This window comes from Buteo buteo, chromosome 16 (assembly GCF_964188355.1).
Source record: "Buteo buteo chromosome 16, bButBut1.hap1.1, whole genome shotgun sequence".
Lineage (NCBI taxonomy): Eukaryota > Metazoa > Chordata > Aves > Accipitriformes > Accipitridae > Buteo > Buteo buteo.
Window position 1 is genome coordinate 28500528 of NC_134186.1, and position 10970 is coordinate 28511497.

Genomic DNA, 10970 nt, shown 5'->3' on the forward strand with positions numbered 1-10970 from the left:
AAAATACTTAGTCTCAATTTAAATACTTCAACAAATTTGCTATGTCCATAGGTTAATTGTTCTGCTGGTTAATCACTCTCAGTGAATCTTAAATGCACCCTGAATTAGTCTGTCTCCAGTTTTCAAACTCTGGTTTTTGCTGCGACTTGGTTTGATTTCGGCACGCTGTGCAATCCTCTGCCTGGAGGTTCTAAAGGTTTACTCTAAGTTACCTTACCTTGGAGTAGGCTGAACTTCTTTTAGTTTCTCACTGTTGATCATGATTTTGAAACTCCAAATCATTCTTGGAATCTTTTTTCCGTTCTTTCCAAATTTCTAATTTTTTTTCTCTGAAGTGTGTACACCACATGTCCACATAAACGAGACACAATTGACTAGTAAATGCCCAATCAGCACGCAGTGACAAATCCTATTAAAAAAAATAAATCAAAGCAATTGCAGATAGCACTGCATCTTGGTCTGGACCAGAAAGTCAAGTCTGAATTCCTGAGAATGACTCTACAATCTGGTTTCTGGTAGAGTTAATCTTGATTCAGTTTTTCCTGACTTTTTACACTTAGTCAGAAGAGAATCTGGAGCAACTACACAGTTCTGGTTAGAGGAAGAAAAAAAAAAAAAATGACAACACAGAAGGGTCAAGAGAGGATAACTGAGATAATAAGTCTTAATGACCCTAAATGATAAACCAAAGAAGGTTAAACAGGCTGTGGAAAAGAGAAGATTAACATAAGACCTCGCTGATATATAAAATACCTTTAGGGAATAGAAAGGATAAATTTTAGTAGACTAGCAATTTAATAGAGGAATATGCAAGCATGATTAATTAATTAACATCTGTATTAGTTAATGACAACAAAAAGCTCCGTATTATTGCTGAGCTGTATTATGAGGAAAAATAAAAGCAGCAATTTTATACTTTTTAATGCAGAAGTTTAACAAAATTACTAGGGAAGTATCACTAGGCTGTGCAAACATCTGGGTTGGCATAACACAGGCATGGCAGTGGAAGAGGGAAAGCAGACAGAGCTGCTTTGGCCAGGGTAAATTTTTGATACTACACAAGAGCTCTTCATTTGGGGAATTCATTTTTACCATCTCTGCCTTCAAAATAAGTGTAACTGTCTTCCAGTTAACTCGGGTTGGAGACTCTCATTACAGAAGGGAGCTACCTTCTCACTGGCCCTAAGGAAATATTCAATATTCCAACCCTATAACAGAAAAAACCCTCAAACCATAATTATGTATTGGACGAGACTGCCTGCAGAGGTTGTGAGATCTCTGTCCTTGGAGGTTTTTAAGACCTGGTTAGCCAAAGCCCTGAACCAGCCTCATGTGAATTCAGGCTTGACCCTGGTCTGAGCAGCAGGTTGGGCAGGAGATCTCCCACAGCCCCTTCCAACATGCACAAATCCATGACACCATGATATAAACCAAGATTTTATAACTTAAATAGTAGAGAAGCTATGCTTCCTATATATATTGATAAGGAGAATATTAACATAGTTTACCAAAATATTATACATTTAAATACCAAAAAACATGCAACAAATAATTTAGGATATTTTAACCTGGAGTGATTTCACCCATTGCGGACTCTGAGGTGTTTTAGTGGGGCTTGATAACTATCATAAATCTTGTTGAAGCAGATGTATTTTTCAAGCAAGAGGCTGATTTATATCAAACAGAAGCTATAATCTCCTTAAAGCCTGCTTGTTTGACTTGGAGAGGTGAAGACTTTTTAAATGAGCCTCAGTTTAAAAGAAATATTTGGAACTTACTTTTTTTTCTCCTTTGTGAAATAAACAACTGGAAACAGGTGGTTTCCTTTCAGTCACTGAAATTCAGCACATTGCTTATAAAAAAAAACATTTGCTAATCAATTTTCATGATTAACGGCTAGAACTCACTAGATGTTTTACATTGTAAACTTATATATTGCTTTATATTGTAAATATATTAATTTTAATATTATATTTATATTACATTAGGTGCTTTATAATGTGACAATATCTACAACTTGCTGCATGTATCCCCTTTTGATACAAATTCAAACTGCTACCCACTTACATTTAGAGTGGAATTATTATATTACACATACACCTAACAAAAATATAGGGCCCAAATAGCTCCGTCTCTACCCATCCCTCCCTCCCCAACTAACCCGTGGTTGGTTAGCCACCTGTACCTGGTCGGAGCAGATTTTGATCTGAATACAAAACTTCTGCCTCCAGGATCACCAATGTAAGCATATTCAAGTCCCTGAAAGATCTTGCATGGGAAGGAAATAGAAAAGAAAAAGCCATTTATGTTACAATGCAGTTACTGCGGCTTGAAACATTTCATTTAAATTCGTATTGAGCCCAGGGTGCTGACAGTCCTCCTCTATTCCTCCTACAGTCAAACTCAGCTTCCCAAATTCCCCTCTTTGTAGGGCTGTACTGCTAGATAAGTCCCCACCTAATTATCAGGACAGAAAAGGCTTTTTCACCTCAGCTACCATTGTTGTACCAGCCGATAATACAGGTTTTTCTAGCATCTTCTGACAAAGGATTCTGTCTGTAGGAGACCAGATGCTTTCCTCAGAAAGCGGCAGAGTTTGGCCGCGCACCGCTGTACAAATTAGCGTCCTTTCTCCTGCTAAACTTCAGAAATCTTAGTATTACAGTACTTGCGATTTTGAAGCTCTACCTGCATTGCCAAAGCAGGAGGCTCTGGGAACACAATCTGTGCTCCCTTCCACTTCCATTGCCGTGCACGGAAGAAATCCTTCCCCGGAGACATCATTCTGGCCAGGAAAAAAACAAACACTTAACGGTGACAGCAGGCAGCATTGGACGCAAAGATATTTCTTGGTTTCTGTGCCTCGGGGAATGGCAATAATCTCTTCAGTACCCAGAACTGTCTTTAAAAGATACTTTTGCATACTTCAATTTCTGAGTGGAGTACCATTTGAACTAGTGCTCGTTTTTAAATGCTTTGCAATTTAAATACAAACTCACGTGATAATCAGGACGCTGCTTTTTCCAGGGCGCAGAAGGCTAACAGCAGCAGTACCTTACTGCCTTGCAATACCGGGGCCATGGTGTTTTGCTAAGATAAAATACGTAAAGTCGTAATGGAAAGAATTAGAAGAAAATACCAGGGCCGCACTGCTCTGATAATGAAATAATGATTAAAATGCTACTGTGGTTGAACTATATGTATTTAGCAATGTTTATAACAGAATTCCCTTGCATAGATACAGTTCGCTGATAAAATGGGGGAGAAAGCTTCTCTTACAGAGAAACGTGATCATTCTTCACAGTAAAATTGCTTGCATCTGTTAGGAAGCCATCAGTCTAGTTTCATAAACCAGAAAATAAATCCTCATTAAATATATAGCCTATATTGAGTTTTGTTGTCTTTCCTCAGGCTGCAGTCCTGCTGAAATCAAAGCTTTCTTTGAGGAGATTGTAAAGTTTTAGTGCAAGAACATTTTTTTAATGGAAGAAATAGAAATTTGGCTCATTAGTTACGCCATTTTTGCGTAAGCAAGCATGACATCCATTGGCAGGTAGTGGAGAGTAAAACCTATCAAACAAGCAGCTCAATAAACTGCAGTGTCCCAGAGCTCTACGTTTATGTACCCTCTTATTCCAACAAACTTTACCTATATATTTGTCCAATGTGAACCTCACAGTGATATTTGCCTAGTAAATACTTTTGAGAGAGAAAAAGATATTAATTAAAAGCAAGCAATAATGTCAGAGGTGTTTACTACTATTTCTCCAGTAATTCTCTTTGATAAACAGAACTGAAAGCATAACTAGTTAGATGAAATTTTGCAGGAACAGTAGTGGCTTAACAATTGTCTGCCAGATGCTGGTGTGGAAAAAGAGACACACACAGAACCAGTTTCATGGTTTAAAACACAGAACTCTTATCAGTTGTTCTCATGTCTGTTTTCAGATTTGCTGATTTTGCTTCCAAGAGCTTGGGCAAGTGAAAAAATTACCCTGCATTTGTAAAAGAGACAAAGTAATCACAGATGAAGACAAATTAGGTTGGAAGAGACCTTTGAATTTCACCTGGTCCAGCCCTCTGCTTGAAGCAGAGCTAACTTGTAAATTAAATCAGGTTGCTTATGGCATTGCCCAGCTGAGTTTTACAAACCTCTAAGGATAAGGATTCCCCTAACACTCCAGGCAGCCTCTGCCAGCGCTTAACCACACTCAGGATGAACAGTTTTCTTCTTCAGTCCAACTGGAAATTCCCTTTTTCAGCCTGTGACCACTGCTTCTTGTGCACTTCTGAGAAGGGTTTCCTTCTTCTCTATTACCCACTCATCCTCATTTTTTTGGCAAAAAGTACAACTTGGTACCCTCCCTCCTCTTCACGTTAAACAAACGCAGGTCCCTCAGCCTCTCCCCATCTGTAGTCCCTTTCCAAACGTTACACTGCCTTCCAGCACATCAACTCACCCCTCCAATTTGGCATCATTTGGAAATTTGCTGAGGGGTGCGTTTATGGTCCATCATCCAGGTGAGGGTGGTGAAACGCTGGAGCAGGTTGCCCAGAGAGGTGGTGGATGCCCCATCCCTGGAGACATCCAAGGTCGGGTCGGACGGGGCTCTGAGCGACCTGATCTAGGAGAAGATGTCCCTGCTCGTTGCAGGGGGTCTGCACTAGATGTCCTTTAAAGGTCCCTTCCAACCCAAACCCATTCTGTGATTCTGTGATCCAGGTTATTATAGAAAATGTTAAACAAGACCAGCCTCAGTACTGATCCTTGAGAAATATCACTAGTAAGCAGATGCCAGCCAGGCTTTGAATCATGGACCACTGCCCTTCAACCAGCTTTTCCCTCACTTTGTAGTCCACCCATCCAATTCACATCTCCTTAATTTGGCTACTAAGATAATAAGCAAGACTGCACCAAAAGCCTTTCTCAAGTCAAAGTGAACATCACTCATTCCTTTCCATTTGTCCACAAAACCTGTCCTTTCATCATAAAAGTCAATCAGGATGGTCAAGCATGGTTTGCTTTTGGTAGATCCATGCTAGCTCTTCAAACTTTTGTTTTTCATGTGCCAGTAAACAGTTTTCATGAGGAACTGCTCCATAATCTTCCTAAGGACCGAGGTGCGGCTGACTGGCCCGTGGTTCCCTTTCCTGTCCTATTAGTTAATTCACAAGAATTAACTATAAAAGGTTATAAAATCCTCAGATGAATGATAGGATGCAAGGTCCTGGTCCAAGACTATAGAAAGAGGTGTTACTGAGTTTTGGACATAGACGAGAACTCCCGTTTCTCAGCAAACACTGAATCCTCTCCCCTGATGCTGCAGCTTCATGAAAGAAGAGGGTAACACAACAGCATCCTGGCAATGAAAGGTGCAGCCAACTCCCCCTTGCTCTCCCACTGCATCACTTAGCTTTGTGTCAGCCTTGACGGTTGCCAGGACTATCCAAAAGATAATTCAACTCACTAACCCATCTACAAGCTAACTAGTCAAAACAAAACAAAAGAGGACCTTTGGTTTTTTTGGTCAGGTTAGTGAATCAGGTCATGAAAAAATCACTGCAGACTAGGCAAAAGGAAAGGGAGGGTAGGAGATGAGGGGGGAGAAAAAGACCATGCCTTTCTGATGGCAGCAAGCCAACAGATCAGCTTGGATGTCTGTGAAACTGCAACCTAAAAAACATATACTTTTAGGATCCTAAAATAGTTCTCTAGAGGGAAATTTAAGTCATACTTTTCTAGCTACTGAAGCAGACAAATGATGCATCCAAGCTTCTAACCTATTTTTCAAAAATGAACCACAGGGCTAGATAACAAGCTGGTTTCTCAAGCTGATGCACAGCATTCCGCTGCAGGAAGACCGCTTAAATATTAACCAAAAGTCGGCATCAGTCTTCCTCCCGCGAGCATCCAGAACAGAGGAGAGATGGTACTTCAGCTGACGTTTATTTATCCTGCACAGAATCTGAAGTAAAACTTCAGCTGAATGAGATCATGTGCAAGCTGCCATCTGTGTTTATTCCATCAGGATTATCACTCTTGATTGTTTTATTTGGGGAAAAAAGGTGGATAAGGATTGTGACTTTAAGGTTGCAGCATGTACAGACTTAAGGAGGTGATGTACTTGTGCTTTAAACTCCATTAAACTGCATTTCTTTGCTGGTTTTTTGTGGGGCTTTTTACTTCTGAGACCATCACAGCTGTTTCACAGACTCTATAAGCAGGTCTCTATGTTTGAAGTGCTTTACATTTTGTAAAAGAACTTTAATTTTGCTATTCATATTTTTTTCCTAAATTGATCCCTACTCTTCATAAACTCCCTTTTCAGCCTTTGTACTTTCTTCCAGTTACACAGTAACATCGGCTGTTGTCTAGGAAACACATCTTGTGTTCTCCTAAGCATCCCGGCACCGTTAATGAAAGAAATCCCTTTGCATCTCTGGGTCACATCATGTTAATTCAGCAACTCTGTGTGAGAGCCAAACAACTGATTTAGTGTGCAACCTCCAGTGCAAAATGCTCTTTACAAGACTACCAGAGTGAAAGAGCTACCGTAAGGAAATCTTCCTCACAAGCCCTAACAGCACTTAGCTCCACAGGGAATTGCACATATTCAGAGAATCACACGTTTTTCAGAGAATCACATCTTCTCATGCTTACCAAGGACAACAGCAAAATATTCAGTGACTGGAGTGGGAGTAGGAAAAGGCCCAGAGTAGTGATATTTTCTCAAGACAAACTCTGTGCATCCCCTTGAACTGCTATGTACCATAAGTCTAAATAAGAAATCAGAAGAGGATTTTTGATATTTTGTTGTAAAAGAAAAATCTTACCAAAAAAAAAAAAAAAATCCAAGCTGAGACGTCAGCACTTATTTAATGCTTTTTCACCTTGAAAGTATGGTAAAGCTCTGCCCCATTCATCCAACTTCTCCACCTTTGAGCAGAGGTAGATTCATCCAATAACACAGGTAAGACTAAGCAACAGCAGAATGTGGGCAGACAGGATTGTCGTCTGGAGTAGCACCAACCAGGCAAGTTTAGGGAGACTGGAGCCCACCTTCACTTTTTTTTTTTTTTTTAATTTACATAGAAGTGATGCTTCCAAGGTCAAACTGCCAGAGAAGGATGGTTCTTAAGGCATAAGGTCGCCACCAGCTCTATGAGTAGTATTGTCAAATCATGGGGTCCAACTGGTCAAGCTGATTTTTCAACTTGGTTATCTTACAGACCAGCGGAGGCTATGACTGGCTGAAGTTCTTCTCTGGTTTAATTAGAGGCTTTGAAGTCCTGTAAGAACATAATTTTCTCTAGGCCAGATAGGAAATTGAGAGAGTAAACCTGCAAAATTCACACCCAGATCATGAACAGTTCTGTAGAAAACTGCTCAATATCAGCATCAGCTTCAGTGAAACGGTGTATTACTTCATGGCTAAGAAAGGTTACTTGCTAACATCCTAGATGGAAAAAGACTGCTATTAAAAAAAAAATTATCTGTAAGAAAAGTGGACTGATGCCCACTTGAGTTAAAGTATTCTCTAAAATACGGGTGGACAGCCACAGAAGTACTCCCAGCTGTTACTGTACTTACAAAAGTGTGAGAATTGAGACTCTGGTGATATAAAGGTGGTATAAAGATGATATAAAGACTTCCAGAACAAGTAAGACAGGAAGGTGTGTAGATCTCCTTGTTAAATTTTTATTATCATCACAATCAAACAAAACCACAAATTGTTGTTTGTTTGTTTGTTTTTTAAAAATACCATATGCCCACATCAAGACCGCTCATCTTGCTAGGTAGTCTTGGTAGCAATGAGCTGGGAGTGCAAATGCCTCGTGATCCCTTATTGTAGGACGGGATATGGAATACCGCATCGAGGAGAAAGGGAGGCAAAGGCTGGCCATTAGAAAGGATGCTCTGTGCGAACTGAAAGGGGAAAGATACCCACAGATTGCGTAAAGGCTGAAGATGGTGAGTGATCATTCTAGCCTATTGCCAAAAAGACAGCAGATACCTGAAAAATGTGGCAACAGAGAGCAGGAATGGATTTCAAAGAACTCCCTTTTGTACAAACACACTGTTTGTTGTCTGTACCTACTGACATCTTTGCCGTGATTTTTTAATAATACACCACACTTTTGGTCCTTTGCTCCAGGGAAAGCAAGCCTGCATTAAAATGATAATAAAAAAAAGCCATAATCCTGGTGATTTATAGTCTCAAACTGAGACGTGTAAATGATCCACTCTCCTCAGAATATTAAAGCCGTTTGCCATTCAAACTGAGATCTGATTTTTGCAGAGGGCCTCTCACATTAATTGAAGGTCAGATCAATATCACTATTGGTAGGCTGTTTGGAATACATGCCAGGAGACATTTCCATATTAAAATTCAACAAGACATTACACCAACAAACTCATTCTTGCCTGAGGTTAACCTTAAACAGGAAAGAATTATTTCAACCCATTAATCTCATTCTCCTCCATATTAGCTTGTCATGTTGTTGGGCATGGCTTCCGCCTTTGCAAATTTAATTCATGTCAAAGCTTGCAATTTTCATTGCTTGCTGTTGCTGCATTATGATTCTTGTCTTCTTTCTCTCAGGACTGCTCTTTTCTGAAATCCCCAGTTAAAGAGCGATACGTAATTTGGGTGGTTTTCACCATACAACCCTTTGCAAACCGGTCCCCACCCACGACGTGACGAAGACTCGGCCATGCCGTCGCACTTACTACAGTCAATGACTCAGCACCTCTCCCCAAATTTTCTTGCTGTAAATTTGCAACAGAAATCAAGATCTGTACCTAAAACTGATGCAAGCAAAACAGAGGAAGAGTTACAGCAATTGCCAATCGACGAATTGGGACCCAAACCTTGCCCTCACCTTGACGTTCGTTGCAGTCAGACTCGTGTCCCTTAGCTGTCAAGTGTCCGGTGAGCGAACAAGCTTGCCTGAGCTGGAAGACAGCCTGGATGACCTCAGTGGTCTTTTATATTTCTATTAACAAGAAAAGTGCACTGGGAATGGAATCAGAAACATGGAACACTGTCCACTACAACCCTTCAAATGCACCAAATGTATTTTCCACTTCTCTCGTTGCACGTGAATGCACAATCAGGAACAGGAGCAGGTCCCTGCCCTTTACCTTATGCTCCCCACCGGCCGGCTTTGGCCAGCAGGAAAAGACACACTTTTGATGCACAACAGTTTACTTCTTCATAACTAGAAAAACCTGGTGTAGAACAGTCATTACCATTAGCATTTCCGTTGCAAGATGCTATTTCCAAGACAGCCACCAACTCTGACCAGTGCAACACGCTTCCTTTGCATCGTATCGGTTTGTGTGTAGTGAGGATACAACATGCTCCTGGCCAGTACGGAGCAAGCTGTTGAATTTCCTTTCACTTTGACAGTTTATAACAGTAGCTTTTACCTTCTGCTCTGAATACACAAATATTTTAATGATTTAAGGTAACTTCTAGTTAGATGATCTTGATACACTCACTGTCAAGTAAAATAGTGATGCAAATTCACTTCGTATTAGTCTACCTGCTCTTCAGAAAAATGTGATTGAATCACCGTCATGGACCAAATAAAGCAGATCGCACACAGCCATGCAAAGACTTATTTGTAGCCTTTGATTTGCTGTCTTACATTTCTGAGAAGATAAGCATTCTACCTTTGGAGTGTCTCATCCGCAAGCTGATGTTATTTACAGAAACAATAAAATCTATTAAAAATACACATAGCTCTTACCTAAAAGTCTCATTGTAGAAGACGATCTTTCTTCTTTATCAAGTGGACTATTTCTGAACTACTTCTGCCCACGGGGTCTACTTGATATGATATGGTAAAGCTGTGATTTATCATGAACCTCAACATACATTAGTTTGGTGGGGAGGTGTCTTCTGAGTCCTAACTTCTAAAGCTGAGAGAAATTTGGTCTGTTTGTTTTTTAAAGAAGATATTTATAGCCTGTATGGCTGTAGGGAAGAAAACCTGAGTGAATATTAAGCAAGCAAAACCTACTAAATTAGAAAAACTGAAATGCAAAGCCATTCTCCAGAGCCAGGTGACTTCTGAATGGTTGGCCCTGGTGGTATTACACAGATACGATACATAGAAGCTCTTCAAATTTAGGATACTTATCGTTAGCCATACTGGTTTTCCACGTAAGATTATAAAGTAAGGCATGCACAGGTATGATTGAGTATAAACATTAACACCTCCATGGGTTTAAAGATAACCTTAAAGTGAAATGGTAACCAAGGAGTAGTTGGGAACACCAGGTGAGTGTTTGGAGAAAACTGTGAACTATTTTCTTGGCTACGGGTATTCCCTACTCTCGGTTCCAACCGTATACTGCTCTGTACAACCACAGACAGAAAAGCAGGACTCACATGGTGGCTAAGGCAATTTCCTCTCAGAGAAGCAGAGGTTTGCCAAATCACACAAACAGCTTAATAGTTTTACTTATTTTTATCTGTATTTGCTCTTAGCACATAATTAATGCTATTTTCAAAATGCATGTTAATTTTGAATAAGATTCCACATGCAGATTGTTAGGGGGGTATTCAGAGCATAATCATGCTCTTCCACACTGAAAGAGAAGTCAGCTGCGGGATGAGGATTCATATTCTAACCATTGAGAGCTCACGTCTCAGCCCCAGCTGTGCCAGGAGCTAGAGATGCCAACCAAGGACTGAAGAGAATTTTGTTGTGGACAACGACAGAAGGAGACCTGGGGAAGGGAGGAAAGGAAAAAAGCCCAAAGAACTCTTTCAGTTGTATGCAAATGCCATAAAAGTCTACCTCCCTTGCCACTTACAAAAAACCCACGTTTTTAAACATTTTCTTTTTTTTCCTGATTAACAAGCTGTAAGTATATACTGAAAGGATATATATATATATTAAAAATCTAAACAAGATACGTCATTTTTAGTATTGAAAGAAGGACAAGTAGGTTATTA

General features: G+C 40.1%; 1 long non-coding RNA gene across 3 annotated transcripts in view; it reads left to right on the plus strand.

Annotated features, from left to right (window-relative positions):
* The window catches only part of LOC142040409 (uncharacterized), a 29734-nt gene extending 19850 nt beyond the window's left edge, over positions 1-9884 (plus strand). Inside the window, exon 4 of one of the 3 annotated variants that reach the window (XR_012653208.1) lies at positions 8604-9884. This is a non-coding gene — a long non-coding RNA (uncharacterized LOC142040409). Of the gene's footprint in view, positions 1-3948; positions 6167-8603 lie in introns of those variants that run through there. The other 2 variants (XR_012653209.1, XR_012653210.1) reach the window with 2 other exon arrangements.
* Positions 9885-10970: the final 1086 nt, after the last annotated feature.